The sequence below is a fragment of the Cebus imitator genome, unplaced genomic scaffold (genome assembly GCF_001604975.1).
Source record: "Cebus imitator isolate Cc_AM_T3 unplaced genomic scaffold, Cebus_imitator-1.0 Scaffold252, whole genome shotgun sequence".
Lineage (NCBI taxonomy): Eukaryota > Metazoa > Chordata > Mammalia > Primates > Cebidae > Cebus > Cebus imitator.
The window spans coordinates 1,681,311-1,702,018 of record NW_016107567.1 but is presented as its reverse complement, the minus strand read 5'-3'; the positions used below and the strand labels follow the sequence as shown (position 1 = coordinate 1,702,018).

Below are 20,708 nucleotides of genomic sequence, written 5' to 3'. Positions count from 1 at the left end.
TGGCCAAAGTTAAGTTGGGGCCATATTAAATGTGGTTACAATTACTGGAGCCAAAGCAGGAATGAAGCTATTTAAGAACTATCGCCTTGGGTCATGAAGTCTGCATTCATTACCACCTTCACCTAAATCACATTTTATTCCACTTGGAAGCAGGGTTGGTAGTTTCTGGTGGGCCATAAAATTCAATGACAGAAATTCCAATCAAATAAATAGATGGCCATGCAGCCTTTAAAGTCATACCTACATAACACCAAAATAACTTGCCCTATATCTGTTTTGCTTGCTAGGATTTATTATTCTGGCTACATATGGTCTTTGTCGTTAAACTCATGCTGCAAATTAGCCAACAGTAAGTGCTGAAAAAAATCTAAAAGGAAACTTAGATCGAGCTTTTTATTTTAGAAATGAGAACTGTAGAGACGAACTAGAGAAACAATGGAATACTCTTCCGTGGCTGAGTCCTGCTGAAGCCCGCTGGTGACACGCAGAAGCAGGTAATGATGAATGTGCATAACTAGATCTTTGATTTGCTTAGGACATAAATGTCTGAATGACATGAACCCAGTAATATCAAATGCTATTCCCTATGAAGAAAGATAAGCGAAGTCCTTTGAAATTTGGATAGTAGACTAATGTTTGGACAAGCTGAGTCAAAGATTCCAAAAGTTTTATACTTAAATTAGTTTTGAATTGCTGTCCTTTCAAGCAAGAAACAATTTTTGCCTTTAAAAACGGCTTCAATTGTTTATTAAGCTGTTTTGTTTTTCATGTCAGAAACTTATTTTCAAGGCAAGGGCCTTTCTTTATTTAATATTGCACATGCCTTCAAAAAATTGAACGCTTCAAAGGAAACTAAAGCTGGGTGCATATAACTGACATAAGAAAGCAGTTGAAGCCCCACATCATTCCTGCTTGTGAAAAGTAGGTTTTTTTGTTTTGTTTTGTTTTGAGATGGAGTCTTGCTCTGTCTCCAGGCTGGAGTGCAGTGGCACAATCTTGGCTCACTGCAACCTACACCTCCCAGGTTCAAGTGATTCTCCTGCCTCAGCCTCCCAAGTAGCTGGGACTACAGGCGCACACCACCACACCCAGCTATTTTTTGTATTTTTAGTAGAGATGGGGTTTCACCATGTTGGCCAGGATGGTCTCAATCTCTTAACCTTGTGATCTGCCTGCCTTGGCCTCCCAAAGTGCTGGGTTTATAGGCGTAATCCACCGTGTCCAGCCAAACAAGTAGTTTTGGCTTAAATTTTCCAAATTAGTTGTCTTATTTACCAGGTTATTGTTCAATTTCCTAGTTGCATTGCCTGGGTCCACTCTCAGTATGACAGAAGTATAGTGATGAAAAATTTGGTCAGTGATTTGTTGTGGCCAGTCTATAAATTCGGTGAAAGGCAGGAACCTGGGAGTGTTAGTACCTAAACCATACAAGGTGAGCTCTATGTTTTGCAGTGGCTGAGTCCTATGAACTCTGGTCATAACACATTAATTCCTTGTTAACAGAGAGCCACTCTTTGACATCCAAGTTTCCTTGAAAGTGATTATATAGTCATAGATTCTTAATTAACTTGGAGCTTTGATGTGTATGGTATCAAAAACTTTGTGTATAATATTGTCTATCGTTAAGAAGAATTGGCTTGTTAGAAAGCACAATTAGATGCTAATTTAGACCCACCTTTGAAGTGTAACAAAATATTAGTACAGGATTTTTATAGAAATGTTATGTTTTTGCCTTTTAAAAAGAACCTGGGCAACTTACCTGCTTCAGCAACGTTTGGTTTTATGAATACCCTCCTTTACCCAACTGTCGTCTCCCCATTCTTTTAGCACTTACATATTCAAGTGAACTTGTGGATCTGTTACTTGTAATCTACTTTTTTTCTTTTTTTTTGAGACAGAGTTTTATTCTTGTTGCCCACGCTGGAGTGCAGTTGCATGATCTCGGCTCACTGCAGCTTCCATCTTTCAGGTTCAAGTGATTCTCCTTTCTCAGCCTCCCTAGTAGCTGTGGTTACAGGCGTCTGCCACCACGCCCAGCTAATTTTTCTATTTTTAGTAGAGATGGGGTTTCACCATGTTGGCCAGTCTGGTCTCAAATTCCTGACCTCAGGTGATCTGCCTGCCTTGGCCTCCAAAAGTGCTGTGATTACAGGTGTGAGCCACAGCGCCCAGCTCTTGTTATATATTTCTACCTCAACAGTGGTTATATTGGAACTTGAGTTTTGCAAGATATTTAATTTTTCATTAAATTCTTTTGGTGAAACAAGGATAATACTATTCACCTTGCATATTTATTTTACTGATGTACATAAAATGCATATAAAGTTTCTGCTGCTTAATAAGTGCTCAGGAAACTAATGAGGATGCGTGTTCATCCAGAGACATGATGGTGGTTTCTCTTTAGGGTGAATATTCAAGAAATACTGTTAAATCACAAGCTACTCAGATGCAAACACAAGAGTGCATGCTGGAACTGGCTTATAAAAATGCAAGCCAGCTGGCTGCCCTAGAAAAAGCCTGAGGAAAAAGCCTTCTTCATCTAATTCATAAATGGGAAATTGAATTTCCAGGCTTAGCTGGCTTATTTTTATCTTCTTTTGTTTGTTCGAACTATGTATTGCTGAATAACTGTGACAACATTGAAAAGAGGGTTCATGAGTAAAGCAAGAGTTGATCTTTCACAAAGCAGTGGTATAATGATTTCTTTGGGAGAGGCTATACATGATTCTATGCAGGGGGTACTCTGTATGAATGATGTAGCCTCAGGTTAGAACATTTGAAAAGCAGCAAAGGAAAACCCCCTGCCCAACTTATTAGAGGTCTGTGTGTATCTCACATGACTATATTATATATATGTGTGTGTAATATATATATACATGCATACCACTGGTATTTATTTTCACATGGTTTTAAATTTTTATTTTATTTCATTTTTTAAATAGAGGCAGGGTCTTTCTCCATCACCCAGGATGGAATGTGGTGGTGTAATCATGGCTCAATGAAGCCTCAAACTTGAACTCCTGGGCTTAAACAATCCTCTTGCCTCAGCCTCTTGAGTAACTGGGACTACAGGCACATGCTACTAGGTCCAACTAATTTTTAATTTTTTTTTTTTGTAGAGATGGTGGGGGGACGTCTCTCTATGTTTCCCAGGTTGGTCTTGAACTCCTGGCCTCTAACAATCCTTCTGCCTTGGCCTCCCAAAGTGCTGGGGTCATAGGCATGAGCCACCGTACCCACCCTATTTTTACACTTTTATATACTCTTTCAAGTATCATAGGGCTGGAAGCATTTTGCTCTCGGTGTATTGGGTGTAATTTATGTTCTGTCAATGAAATGCAATCATGCAATAATCCAAAGGCAGAATAGAGGCTTAGAGAACCCATGTGTTAAAAAAAATAATTCTGTTGACATATAAATAATACTTTTCCTAATTTATTGATTTTGCAAATTTGGAATTGTGAAAAATCCCCCCTCCCCAAGAAAAACCTGCCTGTTCAGCACTCCTTGCAATGATTGAATCCTTTACCAGACAAACAGGATGAATGAATTATCTTTTCTTCTTTTCCTTTGGCTTACTTTTTATGTGACATTGTTTGAGAGACTGAGCACAGTATTTTAAAACAGATAACAGGGTTGTCACCTTTGACTGGCACAAATTTAGTAGCAACAGTAGGGCGTTTTATGACAATTTCTTTACAGTATGAAATCCCAAAGTTATTCTCTGTGCCTTCATGATGAAATGACATTGAGTGGCAATATTTAAGATGGTGATTGGGAGGAAAGGCAAGTGTGAGAAGGGCAGCCTGATTTTCATGAAACAAAACAGCCCTAGACTTGCAGAATGGTAATCGTATTACTGAACAATGTGATGATTCTCTCACATGAATAGATCACTTCCAGGAGGCATTCAGGCAGGCAAACTATCAAGAAGATCTGGCCTTTGATAAACACATCCACTTTAATAGCAGTTTCTGAGATGAAATGTTTGGATTTATGGAACCCAATCACTGCAGCTTGAAAATATGAAATAACTTCCTAGTGAACTGCCATGAAAACCATTACATTATGCCAGAATCTTCCTTTCAGTAAGACATGGGATGTTATTAATTGATTAACCCCCCTCCTTATTCTTAAAAATGATTTAAGAAGGCCAGCCATTTGCTCCAGTGGAAAAGTACTGCTTCTTGGCCTGATATAAAATGAGAAATTGCCCGAGATGAGCTCTAAGGTATCTTTTATATAACATCTTTTATGATACAATTTTGGGGAGTCTGTCCTTCAAAACTTCATTACAAGGGGTCACATTAAGATGAACTCTTAATAATAAGCCTCCTTATGTGGAGCTCACACAGACCTAGATTCATCCTGCAATCTACCGGGTATTTGAACTGTTGTGATTCTGAAGCTTACATTACATGTATCCACAGAGTTGATGTCAACTTAATTCCTTGGAAAATTAGGAGACAAAGATTTCAGTTAGTGGTTGTTACCTTTCAGTGGCACAAACTTTGTAACAACAGGGGATGGTGTTCGATTTCTATGTTACACAAATTCTAAAATTAAATTTAGTGATTGAGAGGACAGATGATTGAGAGGAGTATACTTGTCACCTAATGAAACAGCATTTGTCTTCTGAGAAGTACTTGTAGTATTACTTAACAATGTGGAGTTTCATCCCAGACTGAATAGATTTCAAGGCAAAGGGTGTCAGCTATAATCTTGTTGAGAAATTTTTCTGGCCAATGTTTTATAAGAAATCGTTTTATTAAAGAGAGTTTAAGCAGCATGATTCACAATAGTCAAAAGGTGGAAGCAGTGCAAATGTCCATAGACAGATAAATGAATAAACAAACTATGTAATATCCCTAAGATGAAATCTTTTTCAGCCTTAAAAGAAGGAAATTCTGATACATGTTGAAATGCTACAACATGAATGAAACTTGAAGACATGCAAAGTGAAATAAACCAGTCACAAAAGGACAAATATCGTATGATTTCACTTATTTGAGATACTTAGAACAGTCAAATTCATAGAGACAGAAAGTAGAATGGAGGTGGCCAGGGGTTTGGGGAGTGGGGAATGGGGAGTTATTGCTTATAGTGCTACAGTTTGGAAAGATGAAAAAGTTCTTCCCAAAGTATTGGGATGGTGGATAGTGGTGATGATTGCATAACAAAATGAATGTACTAAAAACCACAAAACCACACACTTACAAAGGCTTAAAATGGCAAATTGTATGTTACACGTATTTTACCACAAGTATAATAATACATTTAAAAAGAACAAAGTGAAGTTAAAATGACTTCAACTACATCTTCATATATTTTCCTTTTCTTAAGTGGGAAATAATTTCAGTTCCCCAGAGTTCTGTGTTTCTGCCATTTTAATGTGGAATAAAATGCCACCCACTTGTTTTTGCTTCTGTTAAGATCTCACTGTTGGTAGGCCATTGGCTTTGAGACACATCTTGTGTCTTTGAATTCAGATAAAATAGAGTTATAGCTAAGTTACATCTTGGATTTGTTTTACAATTACAAATATAGAAGGTAGATTAAGAAAAATAATGTTTCAATCTTTGAAAGCTGCTTTTTGGAAGATTTTCTACATGATGGTTTACATTAAAGATGCAATATTAGCATGGATTTTTATTACTAAATATATTTTAAAATATACATCTGGGCATTAACTTTAAGATACTTATAAAATATTTGCTCAAGTGAATCCCATTTGTTATATGCTTCTTGTCCCTTTATAAATATTTAATGAAACCCTATCGTTCCTTTGCTTTTTTATGGTGTACAAAATAGACTGATAGTTGGGCCGGGTGCGGTGGCTCATGCCTGTAATCCCAGCAGTTTGGGAGGCCAAGATGGATGAATCACAATGTCAGGAGTTCGAGACTAGCCTGGCCAGTATGGTGAAATGCTGTCTCTGCTAAAAATACAAAAATTATCCGGGCATGGTGGCGAGTACCTGTAGTTCCAGCTACTTGGGAGGCTGAGGCAGAAGAATCGCTTGAACCCAGGAGGTGGAGGTTGCAGTGAGCCAAGATTGCACCACTGCACTCCAACCTGGGCAACTGAGCAAGACTCCATCTCAAAAGAAAAAAAAATTAATAGTGTCTCAAAAGTTTTTTTTATTTTTCCATTATCTGTTATAATAATAATCATGCATGCCTTTATTAGTCAAAATTTCTTGCTAGTACTACTAAGGTGAGAATAGTTTTTCAACTTTTTAAAAGTCACAATCATCTGTCAAGTGTTTTAAAATTCAGGTTCTCATTCAAAAATTTGCATGAGATTTATTTTAAAACAGTTTTTTTCCTCCCAGAATGATAGTAAAAAATAGTAGAGAAAGGATGGTAAAAGATGATTGTAGAAGACATGGCTTCAAGCACCTAACATACTTTGATAGAATATAGAGCACCTTAATTTTTTTCCCTTATTGATCTCCTTTTTATGATGAATCTGTTATTATGTAAAATTTGAGACAAATTTTCATAAATGCTTAATTTTTCATACATAAAATGATAATAATTCTTACAGAGAACTAAGTTCTGGTATACATGTACAGAACATGTAGGTTTGTTACATAGGTATACATGTGCCATGGTGGTTCACTGCACCTATCAACCCGTAATCTACATTAGGTATTTCTCTTAATGTTATCCCTTCCCTAGCCCCCATCCCCCACCAGGCCCCGATGTGTGATGTTCCCCTCCCTGTGTCCATGTTTTCTCATTAGAACAATAAGTATTTTAACATTGTGTTAAGGTTAAAGGAGAAGGTATGTACAACACAAGCACACACTCATATGGCAGCTTTGGGAAAGTTATAAGCAGAGAAGTCCTGTAAGTCATGAGTTGGGACAGGGGTGGGGATTGGAGAGGCTGAACTTTTCTTGTTAACTGTATCTTGGGCAGTAGTGACCTTGGCTTTCGGCAAGATTCCTTAATTTTATTGGAAAATGGAGTTTCAAGTATTCACAGGAGGTGCTTATTTTGGTGAGAATGAATTTCATGGTGGAAGAGTCATGTGACTAGAGTCCATCAGGGGTCAATTGTTTCCTTGTGAGTGGTTTGACTTCACTTTGGGTCAGCCTGAGTGAATGTCAGGGGCTTTTTCAAATGGTGAAAGTGAGCCCTTCAGCTCTCTGAGGAGAGCTGGCCACTATGGGGTAGGGGGCGGGGAAGGGGTAAAGAGCTCCTCAATTCTTTGCCATCAAGTCCCAAATCCAAACTCCTCTGAAAACGCCAAGACTTTGTTGTTGTGACTTCATTGGCGACAATATTGGACCCAACCTGATGTGGGGCTATTTGTAGTGAAAATATTAATATTAGTGTTTGATTGCAGGTGCCACCCAGGCCCTGTATGGCATCCCATGTGGATTTTTCACCATGTTATTCCAAAAGTCAGAATGCTCCTGATTCCCAAACACCTTTGGTCAGGAAAGATCTCAATATTATCCTAAAAGACTCCCCCCATTGAGGATGAGGATACAAACAAAGACAATCTGTCTTCACTGGATAGGATGAAATTAGTCAAAAGAGTGAAGGAGAAGGGAGACTTGTCTAGCTACCCTACTCCAAGGTTGATGATAAAGATCCCGAGGGCACAGGCCCCTCGCTTGCTCAAGGCCTTGTGACTCAAAAAAGATAAAAGTAGGATTCTAGTCTGTCTAGTTATCCCTTGAACAAAAGCATCAGTTGTAGGCCTGCAATATTCCCTGGGAATATTTGCTATAAGACTGTTAGCAAACTGAGGTCTCAGGGTTGGGTGATCTATGTGCAGGAAGACTGTGAATCTTTTGGAAACCATGGCTGCTGTTGAATCAAAATGTTCACTGCCACAGTATTTTATCATTGTGAAATGCCATTTTCTTAGACAATTAGGTCTCAAAATTCGGCCAAAGGCCACTTAGTCTTTCCTTTCTCTTCTAGGAAGGAATGTGGCTAAATTTTCCCAGAATAATGGGTGTTTCCTTCAGAGAAACAGATTGCTCAACATTGCTCAGTGGCAGCCAAATCCAGAAAATAAGAAAAATTAGAGCAGGAACTTTTTTTTTTGGTATCATACCAAGAGTGCTGTATAGAAATTCAAGGTACTGCATGATGGTCTGTGTTTAACTATGACAAAATAGGGATTTGGAGCCGTATGTGGTGGCTCACACCTTTAATCACAGCAGTTTGGGAGGCTGCGGGGGAGCAGAGCACGAGGTCAGAAGTTCGAGACCAGCTTGGCTATCATGGTGAAACCCCATCTATAAAAAAAAAATGCAAAATTAGCCAGATGTGGTGGCACACACCTGTAGTCCCAGCTACTCAGGAGGCTGAGGCAGGAGAATTGCTTGTATCCAGGAGGCAGAGGTGCAGTGAGCCAAGACTGTGCCACTGTATTCCAGCCTAGGCAAGAGAGTGAGATTCCATCTCAAAAAAAAAAAAAAAAAAAGGAATTTGGAAGTTGCTGATGCTTAGTTATAATGGTGAGAAGCCCCTTAAGACTTTGGTCAGACACCCAGATCGTAACTTGGGGCATAACTGTAGAGCATGGCCTGGGAAAGAATGGGAAAGCGCTCCCCCGACTAGGCTTTTAGCTTGTTTCCAGGTTCTTGTACATACCTTTCTCCTTTAGGGGACTGTCATCTAAATTATCTATGAAAAACCAGAAAATAACCTAGCTATTTTAAGAGAGAGCTGAGGGAATGAAATACTTAAATGATTAGATGGTTAATGATTTAATGCTGTTGGATCCAAGGTTGGTGCTTTCTACTATTTCCTCCTCATTCCTGGGCGGGACCAGACGGTCCCACGCAAAACCTCCAGGTTGCCTTAAAGAATCTCTCCAAGCCCTGCTGCCCACCTGCATTCCAGACCTCCTTCTTCTCCTGCCCCTGCCTCTTTCCTCCCATTTCTTTATACCTGATTGGTTTCTCCCTGCTCAGCCCTTTAGTTAGTTGTCTTATTAAGCTGTGTTGTTTTCTGGGTCTCTACTCGTTTGTCAAGGGCTGTTGGTTGATCACCCTCAGTAGTGACTGACTAAAGAAACACTTTCCGTGTTGGTTTCTGGCTCAGAGTTTGTGCTCACTGAATGTGTTTCAAGTTGAATATTCATAGTATCTTTGCCACAGCTCTCTCTTTTTAGTCTGGCATTTCATGGACAAGTGATGAGGAGAAACCAGCAGGTTTCTATATTCGCACGAATTCTCAGCCACTTGGTTTTTCCCTTCCAGCTTTAATCATGAAGATCGTTTGAATAACATCAGTTTTCTCAGACTGATGGATTAGCTGGGATAGAACAAACTACTATTGCAGAGAATTTCAAAATTTAAAATTTGAATTAAAAATCCAAAATAAAAGTTACTTTGTCACGTGTATTACAGCCCTAGCCTAGATGGCTGACCAGTGGATAGCTTTCCTTCAGGCAGCAATTTAGCCTCTAGATGCTTTTCTTGATTCTTAGATTTCTCCATTCATTGGGTGCAAAGGGAAATAAGAGAGAAAGAATTAATTGTGGGCAGGGGGATGTCATAGACCAGGCCTGGAAGTAGTACCCACCACTTCTATTCAGGTTCCATTGACCAACACCCAGTCACAGGCCCCATCCAACTGGAAAGACAACTATGACATGTTGTCCACCAGTATACTTGGAAGAAAGGCAAAGTGGTTTGGTGAACCCCTAACTGGTTGCTGGCACAGATGTCATGGGTGAACCTCTGTTTTTAGTAATCCAATGATTACTAAAAATCAGCTGTTAAGAAAAAGCGCAGTAGCCTTAAAGAGTATATACAAAGTCCTCAAAGATTCTTACAGTTGGGAAGCCATTACACTTTGATAAATTAAGTTAGGAAAATGAAGTTGAATATATAAAAGTATATTAAAGCTTAAAATGTACATGGTTTGATATACCCAGAATTATGTCTGCCAATATGTTATATGTTAAATTTTTCCCATGACAAAAATAATCAACGGTATTACAGTATACACTGAAGGCAGTTCAGTTACACTTCTGCCATTTTTGCCTTCCTATGTCTCTGCTTTTCATCTTTCAAAAGAAGAAAAGCCTTTTTATTTTTATATGCTTACATGTATAATCATGAAAAAGCAAATGCAGAAATGAAAGATAAGGAAGCAGTAAAGGAAGGGAAAAAAGAAAGAAGAAAGGAAAAACCACACTAAGCACCCCCCATACTTATTTTTATAACCATATTAATATTCTTTTGTGGTAATTGATTACATTAAATTTTGAAGGTTTTTTTTTTTTTGCCCCAACCATGAAGAAATAAACAAGCAGAATTGTATTTCCTTGTTTGTTTTGGCATCAAGTTTAATTGTTTTCCTTTTCTTTTAGTTATATTAGTTTATCCCTCCATTCATCAACATTTGCTGCAGGCAGGATTCACTCCTAGTACAGGGGTACTATGGGTTTCTAATGAAATGCACATTAAGAATAATTAAAGTGCAAGCAATTTCACAAACACTAACATAGAGGAGTTTCCAAAGAATGGCAGAGCCTGGAGAGAAGAAGTAGAAACATAGCTACAAACCAGACAAGAGATCAAAGAAATCAGCTTCTTCCTAAAACATCCAACTTTACAAAGTTATCAACATGGGAGCTACATGAACAATTCAAATGGTATTATTGAGTGTGAAGATGGAAGAGACAGAAAGGGCTCAAAACAGAGCAACAAATGGCCTGCATTAGCGGTCTGTCTATATTCAAGAAACTAAGCTTAATGGTTTTCCATCTAGTCCTCCCTCCCTCCCTGCCTCCCTCCCTTCCTTCCTTCCTTCCTTCCTCCCCCACTTCCTTCCTGTTGCACGTAGCACCTTCAATGTGAGAGATGCCTTGTTGAGAAACATCAGTTAACATTGTCCAGTGGTGTTCCAGAACCTCAAGGTTGACTATCATTGGCAAAGAGACTGAGCAGCTGGCACACCAGGCAGGGGTAGCCTGTGTCAGCACAGACACGGTGAATGAGTGGAAACCCAGGGTTTTGCCTCTGGATCGTAGATTGAAGTGCATTATAAGCAGAGTGCTCAGGTAAGAGTATTGGGTGAGTCCTATCTGTTGCTTACCTTTTACATTGCAATCTCATTCATTCAGTCCACTTTTATTCAGTTATTATTGAGCAAGATAGTTTTGGTCAATTGAGAAATGTGTGAGACATGACTATGACCGGCAGTGAATCCATATGGGTCTGTAACAACCTCAATTCTTGCCTCCTCAGAAGAAAGAATTCAACTGAGGGGCATAAGGCAAAAGGAGCAACTGAGGTATGTTTTAGAGCAGGAGTGAAAGTTTATTAAAAAGCTTTAGAACAGAAACAAAAGAAGGTAAAGTACACTTGGAAGAGAGCCAAGTGGGTGATGTGAGAGATCAAGCGTGTGGTTGACTTTTGACTTAGGGTTTTATATGTTGGCACACTTTCAGGGTCTTGCGTCCCTTCTCACATGATTCTTCCCCTAGGGAGGGCTGTTGGCATGCACAGTAGCTTGCTAGTGCTTGGGAGGTGAGCATGCGTGGTGTGTTTACTGGAGTTATATGCATGCTTACTTGAGGCGTTCTTCCCTTAGCAGTTGATTGCCCCTGGAAGGTCATATACCAGATAAACTCCACCATTTCACCTCTTAATGTGCATGCTTGGGCCCACCTGCCCAAATCCTGAGATCTTATTGAGAAGCTGCTGATCACCAGTTCCAGGTTTTTTCTATATATTGGAAGACTGCATTTCCCTGGCACTGGCTGCGACCAATTATTTTAGAGAGATAGTTAACAACTGCCTGACCGTCACCTGATGGTCACCTGACAGTCTCGGTGGTAGGTGGGGAGCCCTCTCCAGCCCTGCTCATGACTGACTAGCTACCTACTGTAACATGACCACAGTCTTTAGGAATGTACAATAATTATAATATGAAATGGTCAGGACCATCTGAAAGATAGTTAGAAACCATGAGGCTACACACATCTCTCTTCTAGAAAGACTAAGGAAGCTTCAGAGAGAAATTCCTAGAATCTATTCCACTGAACATTTTGACAGGGCTCCAAATCATCTCAAACTTGCAGACACTTTAGGATCAGAACTTTTACCCTTGTATATATGATTGATTTATTTTACAACGTGTCCTGGAAGTAACATAGTATAGTCTAGATTCTTTGCCTGCAGTAGGACCAGGTATACAAAAACCCATTGGTACTCAGAACCATAGCTTATGAAGACTTCTTCAGGAATGTTATAATTGCTAATTAAGCTTCTTTTGTTCCTTGTAGTAAATAGAATGACTCCAGTGAATCGTAGTGGCCAAATACTTTAGGCTTTTCTGATTCTACTGCTTTCATGCAAATCTTATATGGAAGGGGGGAAAAAAGCCAAATCCAAGGTCACACAGATTTTTAGAAAAGAGATTAGAATAAAATGTGGTCGGAAAAATCCTTATGGATCACATGGTTTGCTTTTCTGGGTGCTTATATGAAAAATATGTACTTATTGACAAAAATATGTGAGTAAATATGTTCAACAAATCAATCACAGCTATGTTTTAGACAGATGACAGGAGAAACTGTCCTCAACCTAAGAGTCACACTTTTTCTCTTTACTATCAACAAGTTAGGATGAATCATTTTACTCTGAAGAATAAGGATATGGTTATTTTTCATCATCATTCAAGCTTGAGTGTGTCTAAGAGCCTTTTCCTTCAAGGAGCCAGCATGCTGTCCATGGAACTCACAACACTGGTTGCCAGAGTTCTCCGCTTTAGAAAATGAAAGTGCGTTGGTAGTGACTTCTGTGCTTATTCATTACACCTATGCCTAGAGTCCCTAAAGCTTCTTTGGTTGCTTTTGACACCTGCAACTTGTATCTACAGCCACATTTCCATAGTCAGTTCAGTGGTAGCTGATTTGAGAACTGCTTCTTGATGTACTAGCACAGTGTATAGATTTTTCTACTTTGAAATGGCTAACAGCAAAATTACAGGCTGGAAATATGGAAAATATTGTGTGATGTGGAGGACCTTAAAATACTTTTTAGCTTTAAGGTCCAAGATTCTATAGAGTGCTTGGAATTAATGCTTGATTGTACCCTCCCTCCCTCCAGCCCAATTCTCTTTTGGGAAGGATTTTTAAAGAATCAGAGCTGAATGTTTCAGTGTCTGTCACCATTTTATCTGCATTTTAGCGATCATGTGAGTCATTTCTTTCTCACCTCCCACAAATAGCGTGGTTTAAATAGAGCTGTGGGAATTTTTTTAAAAAAGTAATAATTCTGACTTCACAATCTTTTAAAAAGATATTGCTTGCATTACACACACACACACACACACACACACACACACACACACACTCATACAGCAAACAACCTACCAATACAGCGGCTTTTGAATGTTCTGTAAGGTCGAATGCCAAGGATTTGTGTTTTGTTGTGTTACGGTTGCCCAGCCTCCTTGATCTATTGTAGGCAGGGTTAAATTACAGAGTGAATTGGGGGACTGACCTCATTACATCATCTGTGCTGAATCACTGTCCTACAAAGGTCGTGAAGGCACAGGGTGGACGTGGTAGTGCTGTCTCCCATTAATGTTGCGTTAATGTGATCAAGAAGATACTTTCTTCTCTTGCCTCTACCCCACCCCACCCCTCCTGTCTCTCTTTTGCTAAACAATCAGATGCTTTTAAAATCCTGCAAAACAGCTTTCATTTTAAGGTTCTCAAAGGACTTACAGTGCAACATCCCCAGTATGTTTACTGCCCTCTAGTGGCTGTTTTCAATCACATTTTGTTTTACAAAGAGAATTTTATCTTTTTTGTTTCTTTACCGTGCGGGTCTCAAATAAAAACCTCTGTATTGCAAGTCATCTTTTAAGAATGAGATGCTGTCGTGTTTGAAAATAACAAGAGAAGAATGAGAGATTTTCATCTCGATTTTGCCTCATCATTGCTGCAGTTTGAAAACTCCAAACCTCTGACGTGTTAAGTAAATTAACCCACATCTTCATAGTCCCCACTGGTGAATGCAATAGTTTAAGAATACTCGGTCTCTGAAGACCAAACTGCTTTTGTCGGCAATACTCCATTTAAGGGAAAACTGCTGGAATCCTGTCCAAGCTCATCGAATTCTGAGTGATTTCTACTGCCACTCTAATTATCATCCAGAAGTATTATTTGTAATCATCAGCTTTCAATAATTTAAATAGGTAGTTGTTTGGCCAACTATTTTTATTCAAAATGCCACAAAAGCTAAAATTCCGTGTTGAATTGTATCCAGATGCTGTTTTGTTTTAGGACATGCCAGCTGACACAGAGCAGTTGCTCATTTTTTTAAAATAACATGTCAGAAGCACATTTTTACTTCATAAAGCCAACTGCAATCTAAAACGAAGACTACACATTTATGCCTCAGTTCAGTTCAGTTGCTTGCCAAAACCAGAGGCAGGAGATTTTTTTTAAGAATTAATTTGGTGGCCAGGGGCAGTGGCTCACACCTGTAATCCCAGTGCTTTGGGAAGCCAAGGCAGGAAAATTGCATGAGCCCAGGAGTTCCAGACTAGGCTGGACAACCTAGTAAGACCCTAATCTCAAAAAAAAAAAAAAGTAGCCAGGCATGGTGGTGCATGTGCCTGTAGTCCCAGCTACTTACTGGGCAGATCATTTGAGCTCAGGAGTTCAAGGTTACAGTAAGCTGTGATGGTGCCACTGCACTTCAGCCTGGGCAACAGAGAGAGATCCTGTCTCGAAAAGGAAAAGAAAAATAATTAATTCAGCAAGCTAAATCACCAAGCATAACCACACCAAAGTCATGTTATTGCTCAGAGACTATGGAGATAAGCTTTTCATTGTCTTTATGAATTCTAGCAAGAACAGTTTTCTTGGTGGTTCCTTTTTTTTTTTTTTAAATCAATTACAATCAAGCCCACTGTAAGTAAATGTTTTCATGTATCACTACTTAATACTTCTATAAGGGTCCTACATGACTTCTGTCTAAGTTTTCTTTAATATTTTTGTATATAAAGTGGATCAACCTCTTAATGTCAGAAACAGCTGAATTAGACAAACTCCAGATTCCTTAAGAACAAATTTCTATTGTCTCAACCTTTTTTTAGTTCAATAATTTTTTCCTTCTGGACCAGCAAAGGAAATCCCTCTGAAACGTTCCCAGAGCTATAAAATTGCAAAATTGAAAAGCTAGGTTAAAGGTTCTTCTGTGAAAGTTGCTAGAGTTTGCAAGTCCCTGATATTTTTCACTGAACAATTTCAGGGAAGGTTTGTGACTCCCTTTGTCTGAGTCTTTGTTCAAAAAGTGGCCAATTGCTATTAGCAAATGCAAATAAAAGACAGTTGCTTCAGTGTGGCTTGATTGCCAGTTCCCAGTAGGCTCTCCCCTGTTTCTAATTGTGGCTTTTCCAAGTTTTCATCCATCTCTGCCAGTCCTCCCTGCTCCCCCTCCTGACTCCCTACATTCACTGTCAGCAGATGCCTTTGGCTCTTACCTCGTGGAGGAAGCAGATCTATTTACAATAACTCAAGTTCTTTCTATTCAATAAGCATACGCACCTTTGCAATCTTGCCCTTACCTCCTTCTTCAGGAGCGGGTGGGGTATAGCAAAAAGACCCCTCCTCTTATTTTCTGAGACCAGTCTCTCCACCTCTCTCCCATTTCCTCAGAGCCCTTGCTGCATCCTTGTCTTTTTTCTCTCATGTGTCTTTCACCTCCCATTGGTCACTGGCTTATTCCCCTCGGCATATAAAGACGCCTCAGTCTCTCGCAGCGTATTGATTTAAGTTCCATGAGAGTCCAAATAACAGCCCCCAGTTCCCCCCAGAATACAGAGGCCACAAGTGGCCCTTGAACAGAAGCTGCCATGATTTTGGTCATGTGGTCCTGCTACCTTGGTCTCATTGGATTGGATTATGGATAAAGGTCAGCTCAGAGATGAGAGCCACAACTACATTAATGGCTGAGTTCTGTTTGGGCTCCTGTTTGCAAGCAGTAGAAAATAATTCTGATAAATGTAACCTCAACAGGTGATTCCCTGGAAGGATATCTGTGTCTCACATATGTACAGGAGCTTGGACGACCTTGCTTAGAAGAGAGGCAGAAAACAAAGTGCTCTGGGGCTTGCATGGGGACATAGCAAAAGTTACATCTGAGGAGCAGCAGGTTCAGCCTGATCCTTCTGCTGCAGCTTCTTCAAAGGGGGTGGCCCAGAGCTGTCTCTACACTTGTCTGATGGAAGCCAAGTGACATGTGTGTTTCACAGCTGGGCTGGGCAAGAAGAGAGAGCATCAGCTCGCTGGCCACTGTGTGGAATGTGGGTTCCATTTCTACATCTACGCAGTTGGATATTCCTTCAAAAGAAAGTTGGAGAGTCAACAGGAGTTGGGTACTGGACAACCCAAACCCATGAGTGGTGGCTACAGATGGTTACTCTAACACAATGAGGTGCTCTGTCGGAGAGCATGAATGTGAGGCACAGAGGGGGAGGAGTAGAAAGGAATAAGAAGAGAGACACAATAGCAGAAAGAAACAAAGATGAGATAGATTAAAAGAGTGGCTGGGAGATGGGGAAGTCATGTCATGAAAATGGTGGAGTCATGTGAATAGAAAGGACAGACGGATATCCACCCAGGAGTGGTAAAACCATGGGTGACCATAGGTGCTGGGTTGTTTGCGACACTGGAGCTGGCTTGATTCTGGAGGAGAATGTAGTATGACCTAGTTCACAAGCTCTTGAGTCAGAGAATCATGGGTGTCCCCGGGATTCAAATCCTAGCTTCATCACTCACCTGTCCTGTGACTTTATTTCTTAACCACTACATGCTCCAGTTTCTTCATCTGTGAAAACTGTAATTACAACACATGGTTGGTGTAAGAATGAATGGAAAATCATGTTAAGTGCTCAGCATGATTCCTGACATACTACATGTTAGCTGCTATTACTGCTATTATTTCACATCTCCCAACATTTTGCAAATCTTATTCTATTCCTTTATCTTCATAAAATATTTCAATTCATCTTTAATTTTTAAATTACATTAATTATTTAATTTTTTAACTTTCATTTTAGGTTCAGGGGTCTGTGTGCATGTTTGTTCTATGGGCAAACTGCATGCCACAGGCGTTTGGTATACAGATTATTTCCTCATTTAGGTAATAAGCGCAGCACCTGATAGGTAGTTTTTCTATCCTTACCCTTACTCCACCCTCAAGTAGGCCCCAGTGTCTATAGTTCCCTTTTTGTGTCCATGTATGTTGAATGTTTAGCTCTCACTTGTGAGAACATGTGGTAGGTACTTGGTTTTCCATTCCTGTGTCCTGTGTTAGTTTGCTTAGGGTAATGGCCTCTAGCTCCATCCATGTTGCTGCAAATGACATGGTCTCATTCTTTTTTATGACTGTGTAGTATTCCATGGTATATATGTACCATATTTTCTTTATCCGTTCTATTTTTGGGGGGCATTTAGGTTGATTCCATGTGTTTGCTCTTGTGAATAGTGCTGTGATAAATAGTGTGCATGTGTCTTTATGGTAGAATAATTTACTTTTGGGTATATACCCAGTAATGGGCTTGCTAGGTCAAATTATAGTTTTGTTTCAAATTCTTTGATAAATCTCCAAACTACTTTCCACAATGGCTGAAATAATTTATATTCCCACCAGCAGTGTATATGTGTGCCCTTTCTTCACAGCTTAGCCAGCATGTTATTTTTTGAATTTTTAATAATAGCCATTCTGGCTGGTGTGAGATGGTATGTCACTGTGGATTTTGTTTGCATTTCTCTAATGATTAGTGATGTTGAGCATTTTTTCATATGCTTGTTGGCCACGTGTATGTCTTCTTTTGAAAAGTGTCTGTTTATGTCCTTTGCCCACTTTTTAATGGGATCATTTGTTTTTTGCTTGTTAATTTGTTTAAGTTCCTTATAATTCTGGATATTAGACCTTTGTCAGTTATGTAATTTGCAAATATTTTCTCCTATTCTGTAGATTGGCTGTTTACTCTGTTGATAGTTGCTTTTGCTGTGCCATTAGGTTCCATTTGCCAATTTTAGTTTAATTAGGTCCCATGTGTCAATTTTTGTTTTTGTTTCAATTGCTTTTGGCATCTTTGTCATGAAACCTTTGCAGGGCCTATGTTCAAAATGGTATTTCCTAGGTTTTCTTCTAGGGTTTTTATAGTTTTAGGTTTTACATTTAAGTTTTTAATCCATCTTGAGCTGATTTTTGTATATGGTATAAGGTAGAGGTCCAGTTTCAATCTTCTGCATATGGCTAGCCAGTTATGCCCAAACCGTTCATTGAACAGGGTGTCCTTTCCCCATTGCTTATTTCTGTCAACTTTGTTGAAGATCAGATGGTCATAGGTGTGCAGCTTTATTTCTAGGCTCTCTGTTCTGTTCCATTGGTCCATGTGTCTGCTTTTGTAACAGTATCATGCTATTTTGGTTACTGTAGCTTTGTTCTCTTTATTAGAATTGCTTAGGCTGTTTGGGCTCTTTTTTGATTCCATATAAATTTTACAATAGTTTTTTTTTTTTTCAATTCTGTGCAATGTGATTGGTAGTTTAGTAGGAACTGCATTGAATCTGTCAATTGCTTTGAACAGTATGACCATTTTAATCATGTTAATTCTTCCTATCCATGAGCATAGAATGTTTTTTCATTTGTATTGTCTGTGATTTCTTTTTGAGCAGTGTTTTGTAATTCTTGTTGTAAAGATCTTTCATCTTCCTGATGAACTGTATTCCTAAGTATTTTACTTATTTATTTATATTTTTGGCTATTGTGAATGAGATTACATTCTTGATTTGCCTTTCAGCTTGGATGTTGTTTGTGTATAGAAATGCTGCTAATTTTTGTATATCAATTCTGTATGGTGAAACCTTGCTGAAGTTGTTTATCAAATGATCTAGCAGCTTTTGGGCAGAGACTATGGGGTTTTCTAGGTATAAAATTACGTAGTCTGCAAAGAGAGATAGTTTGGCTTCCTCTCTTTCTGTTTGGATATCTTTTATTCCTTTCTCTTGTGTGGTTGCTCTGGCTAGGATTTTCAGTACTATCCAATTTATCTTTTAAGATCTATCTCAGATGTTATCTCTTCTGAAAATCCATCCATGAATATTCCCTCTATCTTAGGTAGAACTAACAATGCAGTTCATTTTCTATTTAGGTCAACACTTATTGAGTGATTACTATATGCAAGGCGTAATATTTCCTAGATGCTGGAGATATCAAAAATGTCACAGACATGGGTTGGTTTCTCAAAAGCCTATAATCTAAAGGGAGAAACACAGACGCAAACCATCATTTTAATATCTTGCAGTAAATACCATGCACAGTGGAGCTATGTGAGAGCAGCACCTTGTGTATTTTCTTCCACGTAAATCATGCCTCTACTTCAGCAACTATGTGATCACCATTTAGCTTCTTGCACATCTACCTCTGTTTGTAGGCTCTATACTTTTTGAGTTTAAAAATATGTCTTTTTCATCTTTTCATTTCCAGGACATATGAGGCACTCAATATCTGTTGAATAAAGCATGATTTCATTATATTTTCATTGAAAAACTTAATTATCAATTTTCAGAGGTGTCAACCCTAGTAGGTTACTATTATTTAAGATAAAAAGTTTTATTTTAAAATTCCACAGCTTATTTCCTTACCCCAGATTAAGGTGTGGTCACTGCCCAATAGTGTCACTCTTAATCTGGTTCATATTTTTTTAATTTTTAATTTTAGTTTTGGTGGGTACATAGTAGGTGTATATATTTATGGGGTACGCGAGGTGTTTTGATACAGGTATGCAATGTGTAATAATCAAATCATGGAAAATGGGATAGCCATCTCAAGCATTTATCCTTTGTGTTACAACAATCAATTATACTTTTAGTTATTTTTAAATGTACAATAAAATTATTATTGACTATAGCCACCCTGTTGTGCTATCAAATACTAGTCTTATTCATTCCTTTTTACTATTATTTTTATACCCATTAACAGTTCCCATTCCCCCTTCCCAACTTACCCTTCCCAGGCTTCGGTAACCATCATTCTATTCTCCATCTCCATAAGTGCAATTGTTTTGATTTTTAGATCCCACAAATAAGTCAGAAGATGTGATGTTTGTCTTTCTGTACCTGGCGTCTTTCACTTAATGTAATTATCTCCAGTTCCATCCATGTTGTTGCAAATGACAGCATCTCATTTTTTTAATGTGACTAGTACATTGTTGTGTATAAGTACCACATTTTCTGTCCATCTGTTGATGGACATTTAGGTTGCTTCCAAATCTTAGCTATTGTAAACAGTGTTGCAACAAATATGGCAGTGCAGATATCTCTTTGATAAACTAATTTCCTTTCTTTTGGGTATATCCCCAGCAGTGGGATGGCTAGATTATATTGTAATTCTAGTTTTAGGTTTTTAGGAACCTCCAAACTGTTCTCTAGAGTGGTTGTACTAATTTACATTCCCACCAACATTCCACATCCTCACAAACGTTTGTTATTGCCTGTTCCTTGGATAAAAGCCATTTTAACCAGAGTGAGATGATATCTTACTGTAGTTTTGATTTGCAGCTGCTGGAGGATGGCGGAGAGGTGGTGTTGGTGATTCAAGGCTGTTTATCCTACCTCTTTAGTGCCTCTTTCAATGATACAGTATTAAAACTAGGTACTACAAGTGCTCATCTGAGGTTTGGTTCTTATGAGGT

The 20,708-nt window shown here is 38.8% G+C and overlaps 1 protein-coding gene across 1 annotated transcript in view; it reads left to right on the top strand.

Annotated features, from left to right (window-relative positions):
- Positions 1-236: 236 nt before the first annotated feature.
- SCEL (sciellin) overlaps positions 237-20,708 on the top strand; it is a 177,101-nt gene continuing 156,629 nt past the window's right edge. Inside the window, exon 1 of the mRNA XM_037727983.1 lies at positions 237-494. The gene's annotated coding sequence lies outside the window, so the exon portion shown is untranslated. The remainder of the gene's footprint in view (positions 495-20,708) is intronic.